Raw genomic sequence first — 27,009 nt, 5'->3', positions numbered from 1 at the left:
CAAGTCACTTCGGGCATTTCACAGCAGCGACAGGATGACTTCACTCTCCAAAGTATAATACCTGATTTTCTGATTTCCAGATTTTCGTAATATGATGGTATTCTTGAATAATAGCTAAAACAAATCTACCTTAGCTTTTTCTTGAAACATGGCAGGAAGTAGTAATTATTTAAATAATGGGGAAATGATGAAGAAAAGTATATGGCAACTGATGTAAGAGAGAAGACCGTGGCCAAGAGCGGAAATAGTAAGGACAGAGCTAAAATTCAATAGTGTGTTCTGTGTGCCAGGCACTATTGTAAGTGCTCAGTCAATGTGCAGTAAAGCCCTGTGAGTTAGGCACTGTGTGATACCAGCTTTTCAGCTGCGGAAAGCAAGACAACACGGAGAGGGGAAGTAGATTGTTCAATATCACACACCTGGTAAGTCCAAGGGAAAATCTGAACCCAGGCTTTGTAGTTCTTACCGCCACTCTCTTAACCATGACAGCTTAGTTGATGTTTGGGCTGCACATGTCTCAGGCTGGACAATGAGATTTGAGTCGTCCACATAGATGACTGCACTTGTACATGTAGTCTCTGAACTCCAACATGCCTTGCTCAGGCATTCTAGAACATTTGGAAAATAGAGGAGGGCCAAAGCCATTTGTAATGTTATCCAAGTCCTCTTAAACACATACTTTCATGTTTTAATTTTTTATTCATGAAAATATGTATATAAAAAGTGCAGCTTGCTGACAGTTCATACCCCACGTAACCAGCACCCAAACCAAGAAACTTCCCTTGTGCCTCCTCTCAGTCATCTTTTCTTTTCCTTTTTCTTTCCTTCTTTCTTCCTCTCTTCCCTTCCCTCCGTCCCTAGCTCCCTCCTTTCCATCCTTCCTGTTTTATTGCATAGTATAGGCTCTCAGCTCCACGTGCCTGAGCTTGTTGGTAAGTTAGGTAGGTAGCTATAGACAAGGTAGCCCCCATTTCTGCTTCTTTCCCTGGCACGCTTCGCCATCTGGCACATTTCACCATCTGGCATATTACTACTAGATCAAGGGGGACAGCATAGTATGATGGTACAAGCATGGGCCTTGGGCCCAGACTGCCTGCATTTTATTTCAGCTCTGCCAATTATTGCCTCCTGACGTTGTGCAATATAACCCATTTGCTCATCTATAAAGCAGAAATAATAGTAACTATGCATGAAGTTATTGAGATGATGAAATGAGTTAATACTCTCAAAGCACTTAGAATAGTGCCTCTCTCTCTCTCTCTCTCTCTCTCTCTCTCTCTCTCTCTCTCTCTCTATATATATATATATATATATATATATAAAACCTCCAATTATTATTATTCAGTCTTCAAAAACTTTATATGAATAAAGAAGGTGGATACCTTGATCTTTTTTTGTTTTTTTTTTTTTTCAATGTTAATAAAGACCCCATTTTACAGGAAAACCCTGGTTGTCCCATTGCCTGTTTCTGCATCAGATGCCTGCCTCAGCTGATATGATAACATTTTTGGTGCCATTATCCTTCTCCCACACAGAAAATCAATAATAGTGATACATATAAAATCACCTCATTTTATATGTATCACACTGTAAAACAAAAAAGCAAATTCAGTTCAACTGTGGCTCCTTGATTTATATAGTTGGCAGTGCCTGTAAAGTCTTAAGCAAATCAAATCCTATTCTAAATGCACTAGAGCCCATGTACTTTAGTAGACCCTTGTAAGTAAATCCTTCTTTATAAGGTGAAAAATCTTTTTATAGTTTTCTCGGAGCAGGGCACACTTTCCTGATGCTGCAGAGAACCTCCCTTGTGACATGTAGGCATTGCTCTGCCCTGACTGGTTCCACTGTGCAAGGATCACACATATGCTGTTACACAGAACATGTATTTTATGTCTGATGTGTACATAGACAGACCCACACGTGTACCTAGCAGCATAGTTCTGTGTGATGGTCTTGCCTCACTTGGCTGCCCACCTTAAACTCAGTGACTTACACGAAGCACCCTGTCCATTTGCATGTGAGAACATGTTGAGCAGTATCTAGTAAGTGGAGTGCTTAGACCTGCTTTTCCAGGTCTGAACAGCATCCACAGCATTGCCCTCCAGACTTAGAAACAGCATTAGGGCAGTGGGAGGGCAAAGGAAAGAGACAAGACTCTAGCGGGTGTGATGGGGAGTGGTGGTGCTCTCACCCTGCTGTGGGGCTGCGTGGGGCTGTCTCTGAAGCTTGCTCTGAAGAATGACTTAGATGGGTTCCATAACTTAGCCCTGACCTGCTAGAGGGCAGTCATCTTCTGGTTGGTTTGCTCAGAGATGGGAAGCTGAGCTGTAGAGAAAAGGAAGTAGAAATGTGAGCAGCCTGGGAAAGAAGAGTATCCAGAGAAGGTGAAGAAGTCAAGGTATAGGGGTGGGGCAGGTCAGTGTTTATTTTAGTCTGGATGGTTCTAATCATAAGCAGGTGACAGAAGCCCAACACAAACTACCTGAAATAAGAACAGACTTTATCGGCTTAGGTTACTGGGGTGTCCAGGGCTTCGGGCATGGATTGACCTATATGTTCAAAAAGTGTCCTCAGGGCTGCTACTTGTGTGTTGGTTTTGTGCTGTAGACTGACTCTGCCCACGTGCCAGGAAAGATGAGCACCACCAGCCAGAGTATCCAGTTCTCCCAGTTTGTACCCGGCAGGCAGAAGGCTTTTTTCTTCCAACATCTCTCCATCAGTCCTGGGGAAGGACTCAGATTAGTTCTGTCTAGGTAAATGGGTTCCCCCAGTTGAGGGTGGTCCAGATGGGAGCATCAGGATTTATGTTTAAAGGCTTCCCCGCTCCTCACTTCCAACTACATGGAGTGGGAGAGAAGTCCTCTAGAGCACGGGGTCGAAAGCACCAGAGAAAATAGGCAGGTCTCGCCCTAGGCTGGCAAAGTCAGCTGCTCTCACAGGGCTTTAGGGGCATCTACGACCTCAGACCTGTGTGCAGTTAGTTAATGGAAGTTAGGTCATTAGAGGATGCAGATGGAGCGGGCACCTTTTGTTCTTGTTATCTGTCGGGATGGTTTTGACTACAAGTAATAGAACGCCATGACTAAAATGGCTTAACAATAGTACTGTTATCTTACATAGTAAGTCATCTGGAGGTGGGGAGTTCCAGGGTTGGTTATCATCTGTTCAACAACACTGTTAAAGACTTGAGTTCTTTCTAACTTCCTGCTCTGTCTTCTTCAGTGCTTTGGATTGTCTTTTTCAACTGGGATTCCCTGACGTTCTAGAGAGAGCTGCTGGAATCCCTACCATCCTGGATTCACACTTGACAGAGTCTACTAGCAGCAAAAAAGACACTTCTGTCCTGTGTCTCTTTTCAGGACCAATCAAAACCTTCACAGAACTGCACTCATTGCATCTCATTGGCTAGAGTGAGTGAAGGTCACTCAGTCATGTCCGACTCTTTGCAACCGCATGGACTATACAGTCCATGGAGTTCTCTAGGCCACAATGCTGGAATGGGTAGCCTTTCCCTTCTCCAGGGGATTTTCCCAACCCAGGGATCAAATCCAGGTCTCCTGCATTGCAGGTGGATTCTTTACCAGCTGAGCCATGAGGGAAGCCCAAGAATAGTGGAGTGGGTAGCCTATCCCTTCTCCAGCAGATCTTCACGACCCAGGAATTGAACCTTGGTCTCCCGCATTGCAGGCAGATTTTTTACCAACTGAGCTATCAGGCAAGCCCCTCATTGGCCAGAATTGTCAGGAAAGTGAGACAGCCCTGTTGACTTACTGATCAATATCCACCTTCTGGGGCTGAAAGTCATCTCCAAGGAAAGGCAGAGGAGGAAAATTGGGGTTCTCTTAGTAAGAAGACGAGTGGCTAGCAGATGGGCAAATGAGTTTTCTGTCCCCGTACCCAAGTGGTACCTGGGGTCAGAGGATCCTTGCATATTGATCAGGATGTCGGGCCAATATAAAAGTGTCATGTGGAAAGAGAATGTGACAGGGTGGCTGCTGTTGTTTCACCGCTGCACAGATTTAGAACAAAATCCAGTCACCATCAGGAACCATAAAGTTCTGCAGCAACTTCACCAGTAGACACTTCAACTTCTTTCCCTCTTACTTTACAGCCAGTTTCTCTTACTTCCCTATCCCCTTTTATTTTTGTGATCAGCTCATTCTTTCTTCTCAGATTGCCAGTGACTGCTCCCCTGCCCCCCCCCCCAACTCTGGGTTTCATTAGAAAGAAACCACTCCCCAACTCAGCGGGGCTTGATTTCTGAGCTGCGCTTTGGAATTCTGCTGGAGAGGCTGTCTGCTCTCAGTTCTGCAATTGGTAGACCTTAACCACAAATTCCAAGGCAATTTCACTTGAGTTTTAGGAGAAACATGGCCCTCCAACCTTGTAAGGGACACTGGAAATTCAAGTGGCTTTGCTTGCTGCTGTTTAATGGCAACCTCATGACATGGGCTAAGTCGGCGCACTTTGTGATTCAGGCCCAAGCAGGGAGATGGGGGTGGGGGTGGGTGGCATCGACTGAGTATCCTGAGTTCTGTGGTATGGACAGACTAATACCAACAAGAGATTTTTTTTTTAATTTTACATTTTTTTCCTTTTCCCATTTATTAAAGAAATACTTGCTCATTGTAAACCTGAAACATAGAAATATGTGACAGAGTGAAGTCCTTCATAATTCATTCCCCCACTGAGAAAACATTGGTGTTCTATTTTTTAATTTTCTTTTTTTCTGTGATAATTTCTTTTTTTAAAAAAATTTTTGAATTGGAGGAAAATTGCTTTACAATGTTGTGTTGGTTTCTGTCATACAACAATGCAAATCAGCCATAATTATATTAATACATATATCACCTCTGATTTTCTTTTCAATGCACGTATCTAGAAAGAATTGTCGTTACTTTATAAAAATAGACCATGTTTTTCATACTGTTTTTCAACTTGATTTTTTTTTAACTTAATATATTCTGGATATCTTTCCATGTCAGTATATTTTTTCTAACTGTATACTTTTAAAAATTATCTAGATACACAGTACTTTAACCACATCCCTAGTGTTGAGCATTTGGGTGATTTCTAGTTTTTCCCTACCACAAACTTGCAGTGTGCATCCTTGTCTATGTGTGTCTTTGTACTCTTGCCTAAGTATTTCTGTGGGATAAATTCCTAGAAGTTGGATTGCTAGGTTAAGGGAAATGAACATTTTATATGGTAACAGCCATTGCAGATGAATGATTATATTAAGAATACTCTTGTGATCATCCATAAATGTATAATTGTTTTCCACAAACAACAGAATGATTGTTATATAAAATTACTTTCATAGCAACAAAGTACTCTTCTGAGTCCTTGAGAATGGTCCCCTTCCTTAGTTACTTGGCCTGAGGAGGCTTTTTAATACATGGTAAACGGCATGCATTTGGGGTTAGGAAACGTGCAAGCTCTTATGTGGTTCTTACACAGTTTAGATTTAGCCCAGGAACCCATCCATCATGCTTCCTGTCTCTGAAGCTGGAAGTGGTGAGGGACACAGCCTGCTGCCTGAAGTCAGAGACTTTTCTAGGTATTGACAGTGGATCAAGTTTTACTAAAGAATCCCAGTGAATTATGGAATTTTCTCAAGTTTTGCCACCTCCTACCTTTCCTAAAGTTAAAAATACTCATGGAGTTAAAGTCTTTTCCTGTTGGGGTCTTTTTTTTTTTTTCCTAATAGTTTAAAGTAAGTAAATAATAACTATTGAGTACCAAGCTATCCTAGGCACTTGCATTCTGTTATTTAACCTCTGCAGTAGGTGGCTTGATGAGGAAGATACTGATATTGCCACTTTTCACATAAGGAAATGGGCTCAGAAGGGCGGTGGGCTTTGGAGAATTTCCTGCAGCTTGTGAGTGGCAGGAGCTAGTCTCCAGGACAACCCTTTCGAGCACTGGTTTGCATACTCTGGCCTCTGAGCCTCCAAGGATCCATTTTAAATGACTAGAGGACTTGGGAGAAAGAAGCACTTTTTCTTTGGTTGTGTTTTTTATTGAAGTACCTGCTCCATGCCAAGGATGCTGTCAGATGCTGGGTAAGCTGCGTGGAACAGACAGATAGGATCCCTTCCCTCAGGCAGTGGAGAGAGACACCGAAAACACAGGCCAGTAAGTACTGGATTTCATCAGATGGCAGAACAGGAAAGCTCAGGGTGCCCCAGGAGAATAAGGTGGCGGACTCCCTTTAGGTTGTGGAGTCAGGCAAGGACAGGACTGAAGGCAAAGAATGAGGAGAAGAAGTTTTTTGGCAGAGGGACCTGCATGTGTAGGCCCTGGAGGAGAGAAAGAGGTTGAGGAATACGAGGAACTGAGGGGAGGGAGAGGAGGGGGCTCAGGAAAAGCTGGAGGCTTGGCAGGCTTGGGAAAGTGCTGGGTTTTGTACTTGCACTTGGACTCAAAGTCACGATCAAGAGTCTGGTTTTGATTCTAAGGGCAGTGGAGAGCTACAAAAGCATTTTGAGGAAGAAGGAGAAATGACCAGTTTGGGGAGTGAAAACACTTTTTAAAAAAGGAATTAAGATGCGTTTGAAACTGAGGTGTTCTGAGGTGTCCTGTCTGCATTATTAGAATGGCTCTTCCGTAGGAGGTGCTGGGGCTACTGCAGTCCTTGGAGCAGTGTCAGAGTCAGGGCTGCTTCCCAGCCCAGCCGTTCTAACTCTGGGGACCGTCCTGCAGTCTAATCCTGCCCCCAGCCAGCCTCTGCTAAGGCTCTCCAGCCTTGGGAGGGGAACCCCTCTTCTCTCTGAGGGGTTGTCAGCAGCCTTGGCCTCCTGTGTCCGGCAGCACACCATAGGGCTTTCTTTCCAGATCCAAGAAGTGGACTGGGCCTTGCTTCCCCATCCCTGCTCTGCAGGTGAGTGAAAGAATTCAGGAAGATTGAGTGAGGCGCTTAGAGCCTGTCCCCAGGTGTGAGATGTTGCTAGGCTGCAGTTCAGTTTCTCATCAGCCGCTTACCTGGCTGGCTTCTCTCTAAATATCCCAAGTGTATTCGATCTTAATATCTTTGCCTCAAGTAAAGTTTTCTGAAAGGAGATGCTCCATCATTACCAATGAGAGCTGTCGAGTTCTCTCGTTTCCTGGTTCCATTGCCCTAGTAAGTTAACTGAAGCCAAATGGAGCTGCCTGGTTATATTAATATCATTTTTCTTCCTCATACTCTTTTTGATTTTCCTGACGTTTTCTTTCCCTCAGTCTGATTTATCCTCTTTTCTGGTTGCTATGGATCTGTAAAATATTTTCCCTTTCATCTGTTAGTAATACTGACCAACTATAAGGCAAAACAATTCCTGGTTTCTCTGCACTTTCCCAAGATCTTAAGATTAGTGATTGAAAGATTGTGTTTCTACTCCACTGAAATAAAACAGTCAACCCCTCAGAAATGATCTTATGGCCTAAAATTTAAGTGGTTTGCATGTAAATTGTAATTTATTCTGTATTTAAATTTAAGTGTTTTTAGGGAAGACTTAAATCCTAGAAACAAAAGTTGGCAACATATAGCCTGCATGTCGAATCCTGATGGACATCTGACTGTGTACATAAAATTTAACCAGAACACAGACATGCCCATTACGTATTATCTACGGCTTCTTTCGTGCTGCAGCAGAAGAGCTATGTAGTTGTGACAGGGACTATATGGCCCTCAAAGCCTAAAATATTTGATATCTGGCCTTTCACTGAAAAAGTCTGCCAACCTCTGTCTGAGAGTGTTTTTCACTGCTGAATAACCACCCAAGCGGAGTGGTGGCCATCCTTACATCTCTGTGATAGATCCAGAGGTGCTGGGAAGCACCTCGTTTTAGCTGGGGCCTATGCCTCTGCCCAACACAAAGGGATCACAGTACCAAGAGGTTTGTTGGGGGAGGAGGAATTTGAAGCAAACTTCTTTCTCTTCTGTGGGTCATATCTTACTTGGAGAACTGCGTGAAATGAGCTTCTTTTCAGAAAGGAATTCTTTGATACAAGCCTTAAGCTAGGATATTCACCCTCAGATTAGCGCTCTCTTCTGTGGCCCCCCCATAGAGTCTTAAATTGGTTGGCTCTTCCAGCAGAATGTGGCTCCTTTGTCTCTAGCACTGCATTTCAGGAGTGCTCCCTGAAGGAGGCGGTGAAGGCCTCTGGCAAGTAGAACAGAACAGCTGGTACATTAGGAGGAGACCCAACACCTCAACAGTAGGTAGAGCCCTGTGATAACTTGAAATGGCTCATAATTGAGTGTTGAATGAAAGGACTGGAGGACAGCACAGGTAGGGGCAGGAGCTCAAGAGGCAGGCTGCCAGTACGGCCGTGTGGGAACTGTGACACCTGGGGTCAAAGCTGAACATCACCGAGACTTGGTTACTTAATCTGTGAAATGGGGTAATCAGGATATCTATAATATGGGCTTCCCTGGTAGCTCAATTGGTAAAGAACCTGCCTGCAACACAGGAGACCCCGGTTCAATTCCTGCATCGGGAGGATCTGCTGGAGAAGAGGTAGGCTACCCACTCCAGTATTCTTGGGTTTCCCTGGTGGCTCAGCTGGTAAAGAATCCGTCTGCAATGTGGGACACTTGGGTTCGATCCCTGGGTTGGGAAGATCCTTTGGAGAAGGGAAAGGCTACCCACTCCAGTATTCTGGCCTGGAGAATTAGTCCATGGGGTTGCAAAGAGTCGGATACGACTGATCAACTTTCACTTTCACTTTATAATATAGTCAGTGTCCCTAGTACAGCACATGGAAGCAATTGATATTATTTATGTGGTCATTTAAGAGGCATATTGCAAAAAAAAAAAAAAGCATATTGGAGGTGGGGAAAAAGGTAATAAGCTTAAAAGAACAAAAATGGTGCACCTTACAACTCTACAGAGTTGGGTCCTAATCCTGTGAATATATACACATCTACAAAGATGCCTGGAAGAGATGCATGAAGATATTCACAGAGGCCATCCCAAGGTGATAGGGTTGAGTTATTGACATTTTCCTTTTGGTACCTTCCACTGTGATAGAATTTTCTGCACAGAGCATGGATTTTATTATCAGAGTAGAAAAACTGAAAGGACACCTGTGACTGAGTTTTTCAAAGAACTTCCAAGGGGACAGGATGGTGAGCCCCGAGAAGCAGTCCCAGGCCAGTGCTACAGGACCAGTCACCACCTCAGGGTGTGCCCCTGCGGTGGTTACTGGAACAGCTTTGAATGCCATGCAATGATGGACCAGTGCAAGGGGTTCTGCTTTCTTGCCTGGTCTTTTCATAGCTCTTTCAGTGGGAAAAAGCAGCTTGTGAGCCAGACTCAGTTCTGCTCTGGCCTCTCTAGCATTGGGTCTCCTCAGCCAGGCCTGTCTTCTTGCTTTTCAGAGCAGACATGGTGACAGGCTTGTTGTTTGGTTTCTCTCCAGGACTCAGAGGCCAGGCAACTGGCCTGCTCTTCCCCACGGAGCTCTGATGAGGTTCCAGCAGCATTTCTGACCCCTCACAGAGCCCTTCTCCAGGAATATGACAGTTGAAACTAGAACCAGAGGATGAAAAGAGAAAGGATCTGGAATGCTTTTCAAGAGGGGCTGCAGTGTGCCCAGGCGATACTGGGTGGTTGTACCATGCTGTCACGGGGCCTCCAAAGTAGCCGCTGAGTAGCCATCTGTGGCCTTGTCTGGCTTGGCCCAGCGGAAGCTGAAGCCTTGGGCACTGCACTGGCATGGGGTGGGTGTCTCTGGGACAGGCTGCAGCCCTGTCTGTGCTTTCCTGAGCCCTGGGCCCAGTTCTAACAGTCCCTCTTCGGATTTGAAAATTTAGGAAGAATAGGACACTTTATCGACTTCCTGGGCCGACTAGGCATGTCTGGCTCCCCACCTGGACTGGCCAGCTTGATGACCTGAACTCAAGAAGCCTTAGTCCTGTGCCTCTGTGTACTGGGCCACTTAGATCACATGTACATTGTGATCCATCTTGGCTGATGCACTTTTATTCCACCAAACAAAAATAGCTTTATTATTTTTCCTGTTAAAAAATGTTTTGTTTTTTTTTTTTAAATCCCAAGTAATATGGAAAATGCAAAAAAAGCAAGTCACAGAACAATGGGAAGAGTGGGCTTGCATTTTTACTTTAAAAAAATAAGAAAAAAAGTGCAAACTTGATTATATATGCTTAGAAAAAAATCTGGAAGAGTACAAGTCAAATATGAAGAGTGGTAAGTATATAATTGGAAATAAAAAATAAACATTATCTACATCCCAGCACCTGAGGCAGCTACTCTTAATATGTGCTTACTATCCTTCTAGAGATGTCTCTACACATAAAATATGTAATTTTACTAACAATGCTATATGTGTTAGCATGCTTTCTCCACCAGCATTATGGCATAGTCTTTCTAGCTGAGTGAGTAGAGATCAGCAGCAGTGTTTATAATGGTTGTATGGTGCCCCACTGTATGATAGTGAAAGGAAAATGTGTTGTTTTCCTCTACTCCTCTACTTCCTTATGTGATGTGTGGGTTTTTTCACACCAAGTAATTCTCCAGTTTTCTGCAGACATCAATTAGGTGTCCTGCAATTCTGTTCAGTTCTGACTTTTTTTTAAAATTTTTAAAGATCTGACTGGTTTTATTCAATGTTTCATGAATTTGGGAGCATCCCCCCAGTAAATAGAAGTGTGCTCCCAGTTCTGACACTGTTTACCTGGAGTTAGCATTAAATCCCACAAGTAAGGGTGCGGTCCCAGAAGATTGCTCCCACTTCAGACATTAGCCCCAGGTTGTCAACTGTCCTTCTGACCAACCTGGGGTTCCCATGACCCCCTCTTAGGGTTTGATAACTTGCTAGAACAGCTCACAGAATTCAGATTACTGGTTCATCGTTACAGGATACAACTTAGTTGCAGCATTATTTATGATAGCCAAGACATGGAAGCAACCTGAGGGTCCATCACTAGATGAATGGATAAAGAAGGTGTGGTATATATATATATATTCCACTTTAAATGTATATATATAATATATATAAATATATATATATTATTCACCCATAAAAAATGAAGACATTCTACTATCTGCAATAACATGGGTGAACCTTGAAGATACTATGGTAAGTGAAATAAATCAGATAGAGAAAGAGCCACTACTCATATATCTCACTTATATGTGGAACTGACCCCCTCTCCCCACAAAAAACACTCATAGATATAGAGAATAGATTGATAGTTGCCAGAAGCAGGGGAGTGGAGAGTTGGGGAAATGGATGTAGGTGGTCAAAAGGTACAAGCTTCCAATTATAAAATAAATGTCATGGGGATATAATGTACAACATGTTTAACATAGTTAATAATACTGTAGTTATATTTGAAAATTGCTGAGAGTGTATCTTAAAAGTTCTCATCACAAGAATACTAATTACTGTGTTTGGTGAGGAATGTTATGTTAACTAGACTTATGGTGATCCTTTTGTAATATATACACATATTGAACCATTATGTTTTATACCTGAACTGAATATAATGTTATATGTCAATTATATCTCAATAAAAAGAAAGGAAAAAGGATACTACTCAGCAAGAACCAGGTGGGAGAGATGCATGGGTCATGGCTTGCGGGAAGGGGTACAGAACTTCCCGACCTTCTTCAGGCGTGCCTTGCTCCCAGCACTTGTACATGGTCACCCACCCAGAAGGTCTCTGAATCTCATACTTTAGGGATCTTTATCAAGGCTTTATCACACAAACAAGACCGTTTATTAACTCAAGTCTCCAGAGCCTCTCCCCTCCCTGAAGGAGATGGGGTGGGGACGAGGCTGAATATTCCAAGCTTCTAATCAAGACTCGGTCCTTTCAGAGACCAGCCCCCACCCTGCGGCCATCCCAGAGCTCAGCAAGAGTCTTCCATTAGAACAAAAGATGCTCCTCTCAGTCAGGAAATTTCTAGAGATTTAGGAGTGATACGTCAAAAACTGGGGTCAAAGATCAAGAAGAAAGGATGCTTCTAGGACCTTTATCACCTGAGAAATGACAAAGGTTTTAAGAGCTCGAAATGAGAGCCAGGGAGAAAAACCGAAATATATGTTTCTTATATTGCAGCATCACAAATAGTAAGATAACTGTCGGTATAAACAGACCCTTCTTGATGAACTTTCAGTTTCCAGGTTTCCCCCACTTTAGATAATACTCTAAGGAACATTTTTATGTTTATCTTGGCGACTGTGTTCAATTATTTCAGAATAAATTTCTTTTTTTGGCATAGGTAAGTGGTTTTTTTTTTTTTTTCTGACTAATGTACGTATTCCTCTGGTGTTTGCCATGGAAAAGACCCACCTAATCTTTAGGCTATGAGGAAATCATTCAATCATATGGAACTCACTTAAGTGTTCTTTGGGTTTTTTAAACCTTGCATTTTTAGCTTCTGTGGTGACTGTGACCTCACCTCCTTCTCTGTGGGTCTTTCCTTATACATGCTTCTAGAGGCAGGATAGAGGAGTGTATCAGATCCAGCATCGTCAGCAGCAGAGATTTTTTTTGAACAAGTGAAATGAGAAGATAAAGGAGCCCTTTCAGAGTTGGTAAAATGGCTGCTTTTGCTGGAACTCATGTCTAGGCTGGTTTTGCCTGAGCTGCCCACTACTTGGAACTAGTTCTTCCAAACACCAAAGATCTCCAGAGGGGCTTGTTGGGAATTTCAGAGTTCCTTCAAGTCCTGTCCTGGAGGAATTTGGACTTGTGCTCTGGCAAGGATAATGTTGACAGTAGAAGAGTTCAAGGTCTTTATGCTGCTGACACATTTGGATGTTGATTCTTGATATTGAGGAATCTGATTATTCCCTGCTGGTCTTAGAGGGTCTCCTGGGGAGGTAACGGGTGGCTGTAGCTCTCCCTGGGGTCACAAAAGCTGGTAGTGGACACAGTGGAGTGTTCATCCATGTGAACCCTGGCTGGAGGCAGACATCTTGGGTCCTTGGCACCCAGAAGAAATTTCTAGAGTGGAATTCCTAGGACACAGATCTGCACATTTTGTAGTTTGGTACGTGTGCACGGCTGTCCTCCATGAAGATGATTCCATAAGGCTGGGTGGCCCCTGGCCATCACTACCTTGTGTCCGCTCATCTGTAGTTATGGCAAGTTGGCAGCCCAGGCACTGAGGAAGCACTTTGTAGCTTCCGTAGTCCACAAAGTGAGTCACAGGAGTCTTCCCATTTTTGGTAACTTCAAGGCTGCCTTGATTCTAAGGTTAAAAGAATTTTGTGACACTGGGGCCTGTAAACTAAGCCAACTCCATGGCTCTCAGAAAGCCCAGCTAAATGCACTTCCAAGCTTACCCTCATGACTTAGTCCCTGTTCCACCACTTCAACCAGGAAGAAATGTCCTGACAAGGAGTCTGGTCTAAGTACCAAGCTGTTACCACTCATAATTTGCAGCCTCTGCCAATAACCAGATCACACAAAATTGGTTATCCCCAACCTTCTTCCTGTATCTGAGGGATAGGGAACTTTGGAAGTGCTTGGGCAGACACATGAATAGCTGAAGGTCTGGTCTTTATACCTGTACCCAGAACTAAGTTTCTGTTTCATGTTCCATCTCCAATATGGTAGAACTTCCTGGGTGCCGCATGCTTCAGGGGACATCGACAACTTGGTGTACCCAGAGAGTAGTGGTTCTCAGACTGACAGAAGTTCTCTAAACTGTGGTTTGTGAGGAATGGCTTTAAAAGTGAGGAAATTGGAAACATTTTACTTTGAAGAGGAGAAGACTTTGGGATGAGGTGTGGAGAATGGTGAACTATGACCCCCACAGGTGTTTTAAAAATATCTGAGGTCTTGCCATATGGAAGAGGGATTTGACTTTTCTTTGTTATCCAGAGAGGATTAGAAAGCTGTTGACTATTCTTTAAGATGTGGAAGCATCGATAGGCCTCAGGAGGCAGTAGACCTTCCATCTTTGAAGTTGTCCTAGTCAAGTCTGGCTTTAAGTAGAGAGGCTTTAAGTGCTGCATGTGGGGTTGGTTATCTGGGGGCTCAAACCACTAAACCCAAAGGCCACTTAAGACATGCTTGTTTCCTTCTAATCCAGCTTCCAGCCGGTTCTGCTGTGCTCTGGTCTGGCTTCCTACAAACAGCCTGCCTCCTCCCACTTTTCATGCTTTCGTCCCAGGCCCTTCTTGGTCTGACACTGCTGGGCAATCTCTGAGAACACCCATAAGTACTATAGCTGTGTTTCTTGATATAAGCGAAGGAAGTGGGGGCCTCATTTCCTGAGGTCAAAATTAGAATCCTGGCTCCCTGAGGAAGTTGTCTGCTCTGCCACAGGGGATGGACTCTGAGGGTCTCACCTCCCACTATGCCCTTCCACCTTCATTCTTTTTCTTGTCAACAGCGGCCGTGTTTTTCAGTGGTAGAATCTTTCAAATGTGTAGAAAGTGAAAGTGAAGTCAGTCAGTCGTGTCCAACCCTTTGTGACCCGATGGACTGTAGCCTATCAGGCTCCTCCGTCCATGGGTTTTTCCAGGCAAGAATAATGGAGTGGGTTGCCATTTCCTTCTCCAGGAGATCTTCCTGACCCAGGGATTGAACCTGGGTCTCCCACATTGTAGGCAGACGCTTTACCATCTGAGCCACCAGGGAAGATGGCTCAGATGTGTAACAGTTCCTTAATTTGTACCGTACTTTCATCTCAAGACAATTTTTACTTATGTTAATTGTTTTATTTGGTTGTAAAAGCTGCCCTGTAAGGTAGACCATATCATGTTTTGATACATAAGGAAAGGGATGCAGAGAAGTTAAGTGACTTCTTTAAGGTTGCACAACAAAGGAAAATGTATCAGAAAATAAAATATGATTACACAGAGACTCCTCACTTGATGCCCTGTTTTTGCCTTGGACACGAGGGTAAACAAAATACATTTGGGCCAACTCTTTGTCCCCATGATTTTGTAGAGGAAAACTGATGAATGCTGAGTGTTGCTTGAACCTTACGCTGTGGTGGCCAGTGACAAAGCCAAGAGAAGTCAGTGTTTTATTAATTTATTTTTTTTGGGTTGCTGGAGATGAGGCCCGCCAGAAAGCTCTCTGGCTTAAAAGTTGATGTTTCAAGCAAATGGCCCATAAACACATGAAAAGAAAGATGTTCACCTCATAATAAGAAAAATACAAGTTAAACTACCCTGAGGTACCACTTCCCACTTGTCAGATTGGCAGAAATCCACATTGGATCACATAACCTGTTGCCAAATTGTGAGGAAACAGGCACTTTCAGGCATTCATGGTGGGTTGCAAAGTGGTGCTCTCTTGGTGAAAGAGAACATATTGCTGTCTAGCAAAATGCTTATCTACTTACCTTTGCTATAGCAGTTTCACTTCTAAGAATCTGAGACATATATGCAAAAACAGGAAAAGATATTTAAAAATGGCTACTAATTAAGGCACTTTTTTTACATGTTTGAAACATTACATATTTGTCATAACTAGTGCAGGCATCTTCCCACAGCAGTAGTGGGTGGGTCCATGGGAAGACCAGGAAATTTGTGCATGCTTTGTTATGCCTCTGCTTCTGTTGGCTGCTGTCCCCTGGGCCAGTGTAAGTCCCCTGGCCAAGCCTAGGGTCAGAGAATGAAGGGTCTACCAAGTTACAGATAAAATGCATATGTTAATTGGGACTACCAATGCAGTTTACCGTAGGGTAAAGTACAGGTATTTGTAAGTCATATAGCATGGTTTATAGATTTATGATCTTGGTTATGTAAGTAGAATACACTGTGTTAGCGAGATGTCTCTTAAAATGTATAAATCCAACCATTTCAGATATTTCAATATATATTAATGTTATATATATATATAATGTTTAAGAATATGTATGCTCATCATTCTATCTGTGCAGTGAAAGATTTGGTGGTAATAATGATAACCCTCTTGAGGATAATCAGTGGAACTGCCTCATGCAGAAGGCCAGGGCAGTGGCCTCAGAGTTGTTACTCAGAATGGCAGGCAAATGTGTCAAAGCAAAGAAGTTTCTTTTTCACATAGCCTAAAAAGTTGTTGAATATTCAGGGATATAGAATCAAATATATGGTAATGTGACCAAAATAAAACTACAGCCGCTGCAATCTTAAAAAAAAAAGAAAGAAATGTGGAGAAAAATATGTATAGTAAGTTATTTATATAAGAAAACATGTTTTTCTTTATATGTTTTAAGTGGAAGGATAAACCGTTTTATTTTTAAAATGATGATCTATGAGAAAATGAACAGAATGGAGAGAACAGGAAGCCAGATTTCTCTAAATAGACGTTATTTTTAGGTTTTTGACTTTGGAGTGATGTAAATTTTATTTAATTACAAAGCAAACAAACAAAATAGCCTATAATATTACCAAAATACTCCTCATAAAATAGAATGTGATTGATCTGTATTTCATTGTATAAATTTGGTAGTTTATAACCAAATGTATTATTTGATCCTCATTCAATTCAGTTTGGTTGAGTCACTCAGCTGTGTCTGACTCTTTGCGACCCCATGGACTGCAGCACGCCAGGCTTCCATGTCCATCACCAACTCCTGGAACTTGTTCAAACGCGTGTCCATTGAGTTGGTGATGCCATCCAACCATCTCATCCTCTGTCATCCCCTTTTCCTCCTACCTTCGATCTTTCCTAGCATCAGGGTCTTTCCCAGTGAGTCACTTCTTTGCATCAGATGGCCCAAGTATTGGAGCTTCAGCTTCAACATCAGTTCTTCCAATGAATATTCAGGACTGATTTCTTTCAGGATTGACTGGTTTGATTTCCTTCAGGATTGGCTGGTTTGATCTCCTTGCTGTTGGTCCTCATTATATTCTACAAAAGCATTGAGGAAATTTGAGTAAGAAAGTATAATAATACAGTGAAGATTCCTAGATGAGAAGATTGTCTTGTTTGCTTTGTTTAAAGATTGTTAATGCATATCAGTAATGGAGAAAATGACATTACTACCTAATATTGAAAAATAAAAGGTGTCTGTCTTCTGAAAAAATTATAAAACAAAAATCAAATGAACATTTTTCCTTTCTTGGTTTTCTGTGCTATAAAACTGATTTTCACAAAGTTAATGACTTAAAACAGCACGTGTTTATTATTAGTTTCTTTGGGTCAATGGTCTAGACCCAGCTTTGACAGGTCCTCGGCTTAGGGTCTCACAAGGCTGATATGGAAATGGCTGCAGCCTGCATCCTTATTTGGAGGCTATCCTGGGGAGAGATTGCTTCCAAGTTCCCTCAGGTTGTTGGCAGAATTCCTTTCCTTATGGCTGTAGGATTTAACACAGCTTGCTTCTTCAAAGCCAGCAGTGCAGAGTCTCTGGGGTGTGTGTGTATCTCAACAGTCCTTTTTTATTTTGTAAGAGTTTTCACCTAATTCAATCAAGTACATCAAAAATTATCTCCCCATAATTAACTCAGAATCATTTGGTTGGGCCTCATATCCATTCGGATGGCTACTGTTAAGAAAAAGAAAACACCAGAAAATAATGTGTTGACGAGGATGTGGAGAAATTGGAAACCTCATGCATCTCTGGTATGAATGTAAAATGGTGCAGCCAGTGTGGAAAATAGTACAGAGGTTTCTCGAAAAATTAAACATAGAATTGTATGGTTAAGTAATTCCACTTCCAGGTACATATCCAAAAGAATTGAAAAACAGAGTCTCCAAGAGTTAGTCGTACACCCATGTTCGTAACAGCTTTATTCACAAGAGCCAAAAAGTGGAAGCAACCCAGTGCCCATCAACAGAAGAATGGATGGATAAAATGTAGTGTATACGTACAGTAGAAAATAAACAGCCTTAAAAAGAAAGGGAATTGTGACACTTTCTACCACATGAATGAACCTTGAGGACATTATTCTAAGTGAACTAAGCCTGTCACAAAAGGACAAATATTGGATGGTTCCATTTATATGTGGTACCTGGAGTAGTCAGCTTCGCAGAGACAAAAAGTAGAATGGTAATTGCCAGAAGCAGGAGAGAGTGGAGAATTGGGAAGAGTTGTTTAATGGGAACAAAGTTTCAGTTTTGCAAGAAAGAGTTTTGGAGATTGTTTGCACAACAAGGTGGATGTACATAATAATAATGAATTATTCACTTAGATTGTTCAGATGGTAAATTTTATTTTACGTGTTTTTCAGTACAAGAAAGAATTTAAAAATCAAATGATTAGGGATCTTAATAATGTGTAAAATCCCTTCACTTTCATATTCTCTTGGAAACCAGCAGATTGCAGGTCTTGCCCACGCTCAAAGGGAGAGAATACAGGATATGAACACCAGGGGGAAGGAAGCTATGGGGGCTTCCTTAAAGTTGGCCTAAAAATTCATTTGCTAAAAATTCAAAGCAAAATGTAGCAAACGAAATTCACAGCATATCCAACTAGAAAAAAGCCTGTGCAGCAACGAAGACCAAGCACAGCCATTAAAAAATCTTTTAAAAAGTCTTTGTTCATAGTAATACTTAAAAAGGTAAACAAACAAGGTCCTGCTGTATAGCACAGAAGTTATATTCAACACCTCTGATCTTGAATATATCAACGTCAATATATTTATGTGTTCAGTTCAGTTCAGTCACTCAGTCGTGTCCGACTCTTTGCGACCCCATGAATTGCAGCATGCCAGGCCTCCCTGTCCATTACCAACTCCCGGAGTTGACTCAAACTCACGCCCATCGAGTCGGTGATGCCATCCAGCCATCTCATCCTCTGTCATCCCCTCCTCCTCCTGCCCCCAATCCCTCCCAGCATCAGGGTCTTTTCCAAAGAGTCAACTCTTCACATGAGGTGGCCAATATTTATGTGTGTGTGTGTGTATATATATATATATATATATGTAATCAGTATATTCTATATATATACATATTTGTATAACTGAATCAGCTTGCTGTACAGCAGAAGTTAACATAACATTGTAAATCAACCAACTTCAGTAAAATAGATTCTTAAGAAAAGGCAATCAAACCACAAGAACCTCATTTGATCATCTCTTTAGAAGACATGACCATTTGTCATTCTGAAAACTAGCAAATAAAGGGAAAGAGCCACACATTTGATCTGCCTTTCCTGTAAAAATTACCTCAAGGTAACTTTAGAGATGATTTCCAGCTAAAAAAGCTATGAAATATTAGATCTAGCTAGTGTCATTACTGTCTGCTAACATCACAATCTAGCTCTAACCTTTGGTATTTATAAGAAACATCAAGGGACAGAGCAGTATGCTGAATGACACCATGGGGATGTAAAATCCAGACTGGGAAATTCTACTGGACAAAAAGCCTGTTTCCTTCAACAAGGAGAAAAAAAGAAAAAAACTTTGAGATTAGGAGGCTTAAAAAGTAAATCATCTAATGGGTTAGATCCCTGGGTTGGGAAAATCCTCTGCAGGAGGGCATGGCAACTCACTCCAGTATTCTTGCCTGGAGAATCCTCATGAACAGAGGAACCTGGTGGGCTACAGTCCATAGGGTCACAAAGAGTCAGACACGACTGAGTGACTAAGCACAGCACAGCACATCTAAATACACTGTATGGTCCTTGTTTGAATAGTAATATGATCAAGCCAACTGTCAAAGACATTTATGGAAGATCAATTTGAACAGTAACTTTGATATGTGATAATCTGAAACTACTGTCAAATTTTTTAGGTTTGATGCCTGTAATTGTGGTTATGCTTTTAAAAGTGTCCTTACCATTTAGAGATCAAAACTAAGATATCCATGGGTGAATTGATATAATATCTGAGATTTACTTCAAAGTAATCATATGAGGTTAGGATAGAAGCTGGGGGAGTGGTTATAGATGATTTAGAACTGCCCATGAGAGTTGATAATTATTATAGCTAAGTGATATTTGGGAATTTATTGTATTATTTTCTCTACTTTGGTTGAAAATTCACCTTGACAAGTTGTTTGGTTTGTTTCTAAGCCTAAGTTTCAGACCAGGAGTCGCAAAAAAATATATGTATATATTTTAATGTAGTTTGGAGAGATTTGAAGTACAAAGCTGTACATGGGCTGGCCAAGTCTTAGCAGATGAAGTAAGAAAGAACTCCTTGAAAATTATGTTCTCTAATACTCAGGTCACCACCGTACTGTAATGCTTTCCTTCCTCCTGTTTCAGTGTGGTTGGTGGTTGGGAGAACGGTTGAAGTTCACTGGTTTTGGTTTGATTGATTCATCAGTTTCCCCTGCCGCCTGACTGCGTCTAGTGACTCACTCAGGAATGACTTCTTCCTGAGAGTACTGGGGTGAAGCCTGAGCTCCACCCCAGGCCTGCCATTGAATGGTTCCACCTTGCTTACATCTAAACTCATAGCTGGGATGAGGGCAGACATGTTTTCTGAAATGAGGATGGCACTTGAGAGAAGACTTGCTTTTCTCACCTATGTAACTTCTTACCTGGTTCCAGAAGGTTTCCCTCTTCATATTCATTGGAAACCAAACACTTTTATGTATGTAAAGCCTGGGCAGAACCAGGTTCTTCCCTTGAAAGGACCTGGAGCCACATCCTGTCTTCACCATCCTCTTTGCTGAAGGAAAAACAGAGATGGTTGTTTTATCTGCACCTTCCTAGCCTGTGTGTGCCAACGGTACACCTCTCTCCATTCCCAAAGCAAGTGCAAAATGACAACAAAGCAGAAAGGTACCTTAGAGTGTCCCTCCAGGCTTCCAGACTTCTGCAAAGGAGCAAAATGCCCTTCCTCTGGAATTTAGGCAGAATGAGGGCTGTGCTAAAGTTCTTTGACTCAGATGCTCGGAGATACAAATGCAGATTTGTTCCATAGTAAGAGTGCTTCTGCTCTGTTTATCCTAACAAATGAGAGTAAGAGGTATGTGTGGTCATCTTCACCCGGGCTTTTCAGGTTGTTAATCTATAGCTATGTCTACAGATCTTAGATTTTAGACCTTTTTTCTTTTTTTTGAAGAGAACAGTTGCCTTTATTATTAAAATGATCAAATAGCAAATGTTGATTGTCAAAATATCATGAACAAAATCACTTAACAGATCTTGTCCGTGTCCCCAGAGATCTTGTATGTCAAAGAGCATAAAAACAGACTATTAATAGAAATTTAAAATAATATCCTAAGGTTTTAGACATCTTAAGAGCAATGTTAACCCTGAGCTGTAAAGCAGTAAGAAAGCTAGAAGTGCTAGTAAGAAACAGTGTACAGAAATAGGACTAAGAACAAAAGTTGCAAGGGAGAGAAAAGGGATTGTTTTTATGTAACTGACCATAACCACCAAGAGAAGAAGAAAAATAAGGTAACAGGAAAAGTTTGAAATCTGTGGCAACAGGACCAGCATCATCAGTCTGGTTAATTTAGAAGGTGGGGCATTTGTTTAAGAATTTAAAAGCTTAGATGGTGAAAGCGCCACTGGTGACATGTTAGACGTGAGCCAAGGGTGGCCCCCGAGCTTCCTGACTGGGCCAGATCTGTGTCACTGCACACAGAGGTCCTGCGGCTTGTCTGAGGTATCAAGGAGTTCTTTCTGATTTTATTTTTTTAAGTGTAGTAATAATATGTAAGTACATTTTGGGAGGCTAAAAATTCAGACTCTACAGATAAAGCCCTCCTTAACCACACAACCCAATCTCAGGCCCCTCCCTAAAAAGAGCCATTTATCTGTATGACCATCTAGATACTTTTTTTTCTATGTATTCACCTTCTTCTAGGTACCTAAAGAAATGAAATGGGTTTACTATTTTTTTTTCCTTTCTTTTTTTTTTTTTAATTTATTTTTATTAGTTGAAGGCTAATTACTTTACAATATTGTAGTGGTTTTTGCCATACATTGACATGAATCAGCTATGGATTTACATGTGTTCCCCATCCCGATCCCCCCTCCCGCCTCCCTCCCCTTTTCCTTCTTTAATGTAAGTGAAATGGTACTGTTCTTCACAGATAGATTTTTCAATTAACAGTATGTCTTGCGGATCTTTCCATGTCAATATATGAAGATTTATCTATTTTTTTTCTTTTTTACTGTTGCCTATGATTTGGTAGCGTGTTTAGGCCATTGTTTAACCATTTACTTAGTGATGCACAGTCGGGCTGTTTCACTTTTTCCATAATCACAAACAATGCACCGATGTTGAGCATCCTTGTTCATTCCTCCTTGGGCATGTGTTCTGCTCTAGGGTGGATGCTAAGAAGTAGAATGATTGAGTCAAAGGGAATGTATCTTTATAGTTTCTGCCACATGGCCCTCCACAGTGACTATGCTAGTTTACATATTTGTTGTTGTTTAGTCGCTAAGTCGTGTTCGACTCTCTTGTGACCCCATGGACTATAGCCTGCCAGTCTCCTCTGTCCATCGGATTTCCCAGGCAGGAATACTGGAGTGGGTTGCCACTTCCTTCTCTAGAGGACCTTTCTGACCCAGGGATCGAACCTGTGTCTCCAGCATTGGCAGGAGGATTCTTTACCACTGAGCCACTGTGGAAGCATTAGCAACTAAATGGATTTTCCTGTGGATTTAAATACTAGTCTCTTTAGGAAAGAGGCAGAAGGAGTAGAAGCATGCACTTGATTTTAAAACTTCAAAACATCCCTTGGCATTTTGAGGGGTTGAAATGTACGTAGGGGTTGCAAGTTTAAAATCTTTTTTGTTGGAGAAGGAACTGGCAACCCACTCCAGTATTCTTGCCGGAAAAGTCCATGGACAGCCTGGCGGACTGAAGTCCATTGGATTACATGACTGAGCATGTGTGCATGAGGGTGGAAGGAGATGGGTTGGTAGCAATAAAGTGGTAGAACTAAAAAAAAAAATAAAAATAAAAAAAAATAAAATATTTTTTATTATTTTGGCTTTTGGAACAAAGGAGCTTGGAATCTGCTCTGCGTGTTGGCGGCGAGTCCTCTGTGCCAGTTCAGGAGAGTGAGAGGAGCACAGACAGGTTTTGCCCAGTTACTAGCCTCTGGGCACAGACAGGTTTTGCCCAGTTACTAGCCTCTGGGCAGAAGACTCCGCCTTTCCATACTGAAAGATGTCTGAACACATGGAGCTGCTTTAATAGAGAAGTGAAAGCATCTGCCAGTTTAGGACTCAGGGCTCTCTGGAAGGCCCTGAATTCCTTACAGGAGGGCATGGCCATGGTGGGTGGAGGAAAGGATTTGACTAGTGACAGCTGCTACCCATGGCAGATAGATCCCTACGATCTCCCACTGCAGTCAAGGTCCTCGCCATCCACATGGGGAGAATGAGGGTGTCCCACTGGGACCCTGTGTGTATGGACATGGAGTGTCCGGGATCTGCTGTCGGCCTCTGGGGTCATCCCCACTACCAGGTAGAGAGCCTGTCTTGAGACTCGCTTTGGGGGGAGTACCCTGGGGGCCACTGGCAGCCCGCCAGCCCCCTCCTGTGCTAATTTTGCCGAGTTTCTCTGCTTATGAAAGGGATCTTCTTTCCCCTGCACTGTTTGCCTTGTATCTGCGTCTTTGAGGAAGGGGGAGGAAAGTGGAGAGCCAGAGGTTGTTGAGAAAATACATAGGGAAACAATTTGAGTCTCCTTGGACTGGCTTTCTAATCCTTGGCAATTCCTTTGATTCTGGACGAAACCTAGAAGGAATATCCTTTCCTTTCCCCTTCAGTTTTGTAAGAACAAGCACGTCTCCTCTTGCTCTTCCTGACTTAATCAAGTGGTATGGCACGCCCACTTCCCCAGCCGTGTCTTGCAGCCACACTGAGCCAGATTAATGTCACACAGAACTAGTTGAAGGACTCTCTCTAACCAAACACTCAGATTCACTTTTCCAGTCTTGAGAAACTGCCTTCAGGACTTTTAAAAGGTGAGAGAGGGGGGTTGAATTCTTGCTTCCACCACTTGACCAGGTGGGAAAAGCTTGACACCATCCACCCAGCTATGAAGAACTTTGCCTGCTGGCCTCGAAAGCCCGTTAACACACGTACAGGCAATCTGTCTCTCTCCCGCCTCCACACACTGTTTGTTTGTTTTGTGGTTATTTCCTTCTTTCTTAAAGAAAGAATCCTGTCTCGGCCTTTCTTTGGAGGAGTGTGATTTGAAGCGCTGCAGCGGGGCGATTGTGCAATCCGGCTCCTGGAATCTCCTTCCTACAGCCTGCTGTGCATGTGTACTCAGAAGGGCAGGGGTGCCAGATTCTGTTGTTCTGTACCAATCGGCGCTTCTAAACTCATGTCCCCCTCATGCTGTCTCCTTCCAGCACTCAAGCGTTAAAGGGGAATTGCCCAGGACATAGTCATTTTTTTGCTCCTATGTGATACCCATGGTCTCACCGCTGCTGCAGGGCTCCGAACGGAACACAGCTCTGGCTTGGAGCTGGGGAGTCCGGGCAGGCGGGCAGAGAAGTGTCCATTCATGACTTTGTTTGGCTCCCTGGAGGAAGGAGAGTTGCCGTTGACAGGAAAAGGTGAGCGCTGATCTTTCCCAGCAAGAAGAAGGTCTGTTCCCTTCCTTCTGCCGGTGCTTTCAGATGGAGGTAGAGGAGGCCCGCGGGAGGCTCTGGGTCTGAGGGTGCTAGGACAGTGAGGGCAGTGCCCTCTGGCTGATGCCTGGGGCACCCCCTCCCCAAATGAGCACAGCATCTCACAGGTGTGTTAAGGGCTCCAGAAATGTAATCTGTGGCAGTGGCATCAAGCTGTCCTACACCCTATGACCTCAGAAAATGTTGGAGGCTCCTCATTTCTAGAAATCTACCATGACACAAATAGATGAGGCAATATACAACCCCACCCCTTTCCCTACAGCTTGGCTTAGAACAAGCAAGGAGAAAGCAGCAGGGCCTAGAAATTAGGACAGGGTTACATGGAGATCCAGCCAGGGCAGTGGGCAGACTAAGTGGCTTCAGTTAGGAGTATCTGGGCTGGCCAGAGGCCGACAGGGCTGACTTTGAACTTCACCCCCTCCACCACCTCAGCTAGGCCTGGGTTGTTCAGCAAAACCTCCCAGGCTCTCTCCTCCTCCTGCTGGGGCATCTGGAGGCTGCTCGGGCCTGTGCAGACTTGTGTTTCTGCCCATTTAATGTATTGCAGTTCATGGGCCTTCAGTTGACTTGAAGGGGCTCTCTTCCAACCTCAGAGGAGGCCTTCTCTGGGCCCAGCTCCAGCAGCCCACAGTGGGCCTTCTCAGGAAGGAGAGGGGGTGAGGCCACTGCCAGATTCTCCCCACCCGGAATGTTGGTTTGATCCTGGGACTTTCTGAGACAGGGGAGGCCACCTGACCTTCCCGCTCAGCCATCTGTGTCGGAACATCTGGCATTTCAGGGAAAAACTGCTTAGCTGTCTTAGGAACCAACTGTGTGTCTTCATTTGGGAAGCATGGAAGGCTTCATCATCAAAGTGATTTGTGAGTACCAAGAAGATGAGAGGGATGGAAAGATGATGACGGCAACCCCATTGTTCAGAGTTTGACCCTAAAGTTGACAGACTCCAGTCTACCAGCCTGCTTTGGTCTGCCTCTTGTTTTCTTCCACTTCCTGAAGCACCTCTTGCAGACCCGCAACCCCTTTGACACCTGTCCCAGTTCAGCTGGGTTTCCTGCCTTTGCTCTTCATGTCTGGAGTGCAGGTAACCGTCTGCAAGCATGAGTGCTCCTGGCATCAGCCACGAGAAACCCTGTCTTTCAGGCTCCAGGAGATAACATTAACCCGTTCTCCTCAGACCAGGCTTATGGATTCTGACCACTGAGATGGGGGGTGGGGGAGGCGGGGGAGCTCATCCTATGCTTCCACACAGAATGGAGACAGATAGTCACTCTCCAGAGTTGGGATGACTTAAGAACTCTTGAAGAACGCATTTGTTTCTCCGTGTTTCAAAGGCAGCACTCATTATTTTGCAAACAATAGCTGTTTCTTCTGCAACCCATTTCCCTAGATTTTGCTAACTTCTTCTATCCAGCACAGTCCAACTTCAAACCACCATGACTAAAGCTGGATGTTCACGAGGTAGGGTAGGGTGACAGCCAATTCAAAGGGTCAGTTAGAATCTGCACAGCCATACGGGGAGTTGTTTGTTATTGGGGAAAGAGACATCCAGTGATGAAACCTTTCTTTGAACTGAGCAAGGGGCAGGACTGAAGCGAGTATTTTTTGGATCCTTTACCACCCTGGAGTGGTGTGAATTTGCCAAACAGGCTGCAGCAGCGGGATGGTACTGCAATGTGGTACTGGGAGGCAGAGCGGAGAGGAAGAGGGAGGGAATGTGAAGTGGCCTCCAGGCCTCACCTGGAAATGCCGCCTTCACACCTCCTGGCAGCCCCTCTGCCGTGCGGTTTGGGTGGGGTTCCCAGGGCTGTCTGGGTAAGGACACTTGAGGGGACCAAAGAGAGGAAGGGAGAGGGAGAGAGCTCCTCTAACCACTGGGCTGAACAGCTGGGCCCCCAACCGAGGCAGTATTAGCATTTGAAAACCCCTCTGAGGGTGGGCGCTGGGCCTGAAAGCAGAGACCGTGGTGGCTGCACACAGAATGGGGCTGAGCATCCGGGGCATAAAGACCAGGCCGGACTCAAGAATGAGTCCATTGTGGCTTTGTCCCAGGCTTGAAAACTGTGACCAAGATTCTTTCATTGTTAAGAAAGACCGTTTCTTGGCCAGAGCAGAGCTCAAAAGTCTGGTTCCCCCAGCAGGCAGGTCTGGGAGGTTGTTAGCTACGTGCTCTCTGAACCTTTCTGTGGGTAGTTAAGACCGTCTCGCTCTGGATCATGCAGGCTGGTGTGTTGGTTCTGGAACTGCAACCCAGGTCTGTCTCCCAGTTGACTAAAGTCAGCCCCTACCCACACTGTCTATACAGAGTAGCTTTTTGTCATTCATATTTCATTTAAACAGTGTAGCTTTGTACAGCATGTATTTTTAAATTGATGTTAATTCTGGTTAATGAAGGTCATAACTCCAAACCTCTGTAGCCTCTTCCCTGTTTCCAGCCAAAGTCTGCTTAGAGGTGGGGCGCTGGAGGGAACTGGCCACACTCTTCCTTAATCCAGGAGCAATGGTGCCACCTACTGGCAGTTGCTGTTAGCTACAGGTTCTGTGGCCTGTCC

The 27,009-nt window shown here is 43.5% G+C and overlaps 1 protein-coding gene across 3 annotated transcripts in view; it reads left to right on the top strand.

Annotated features, from left to right (window-relative positions):
* The window catches only part of SUFU (SUFU negative regulator of hedgehog signaling), a 105,138-nt gene that overhangs the window by 34,556 nt on the left and 43,573 nt on the right, over positions 1-27,009 (top strand). The gene's annotated exons all lie outside the window — the stretch shown is intronic.

The sequence above is a fragment of the Cervus canadensis genome, chromosome 8 (genome assembly GCF_019320065.1).
Source record: "Cervus canadensis isolate Bull #8, Minnesota chromosome 8, ASM1932006v1, whole genome shotgun sequence".
Lineage (NCBI taxonomy): Eukaryota > Metazoa > Chordata > Mammalia > Artiodactyla > Cervidae > Cervus > Cervus canadensis.
This window is presented reverse-complemented; position numbering and strand designations above follow the sequence as displayed.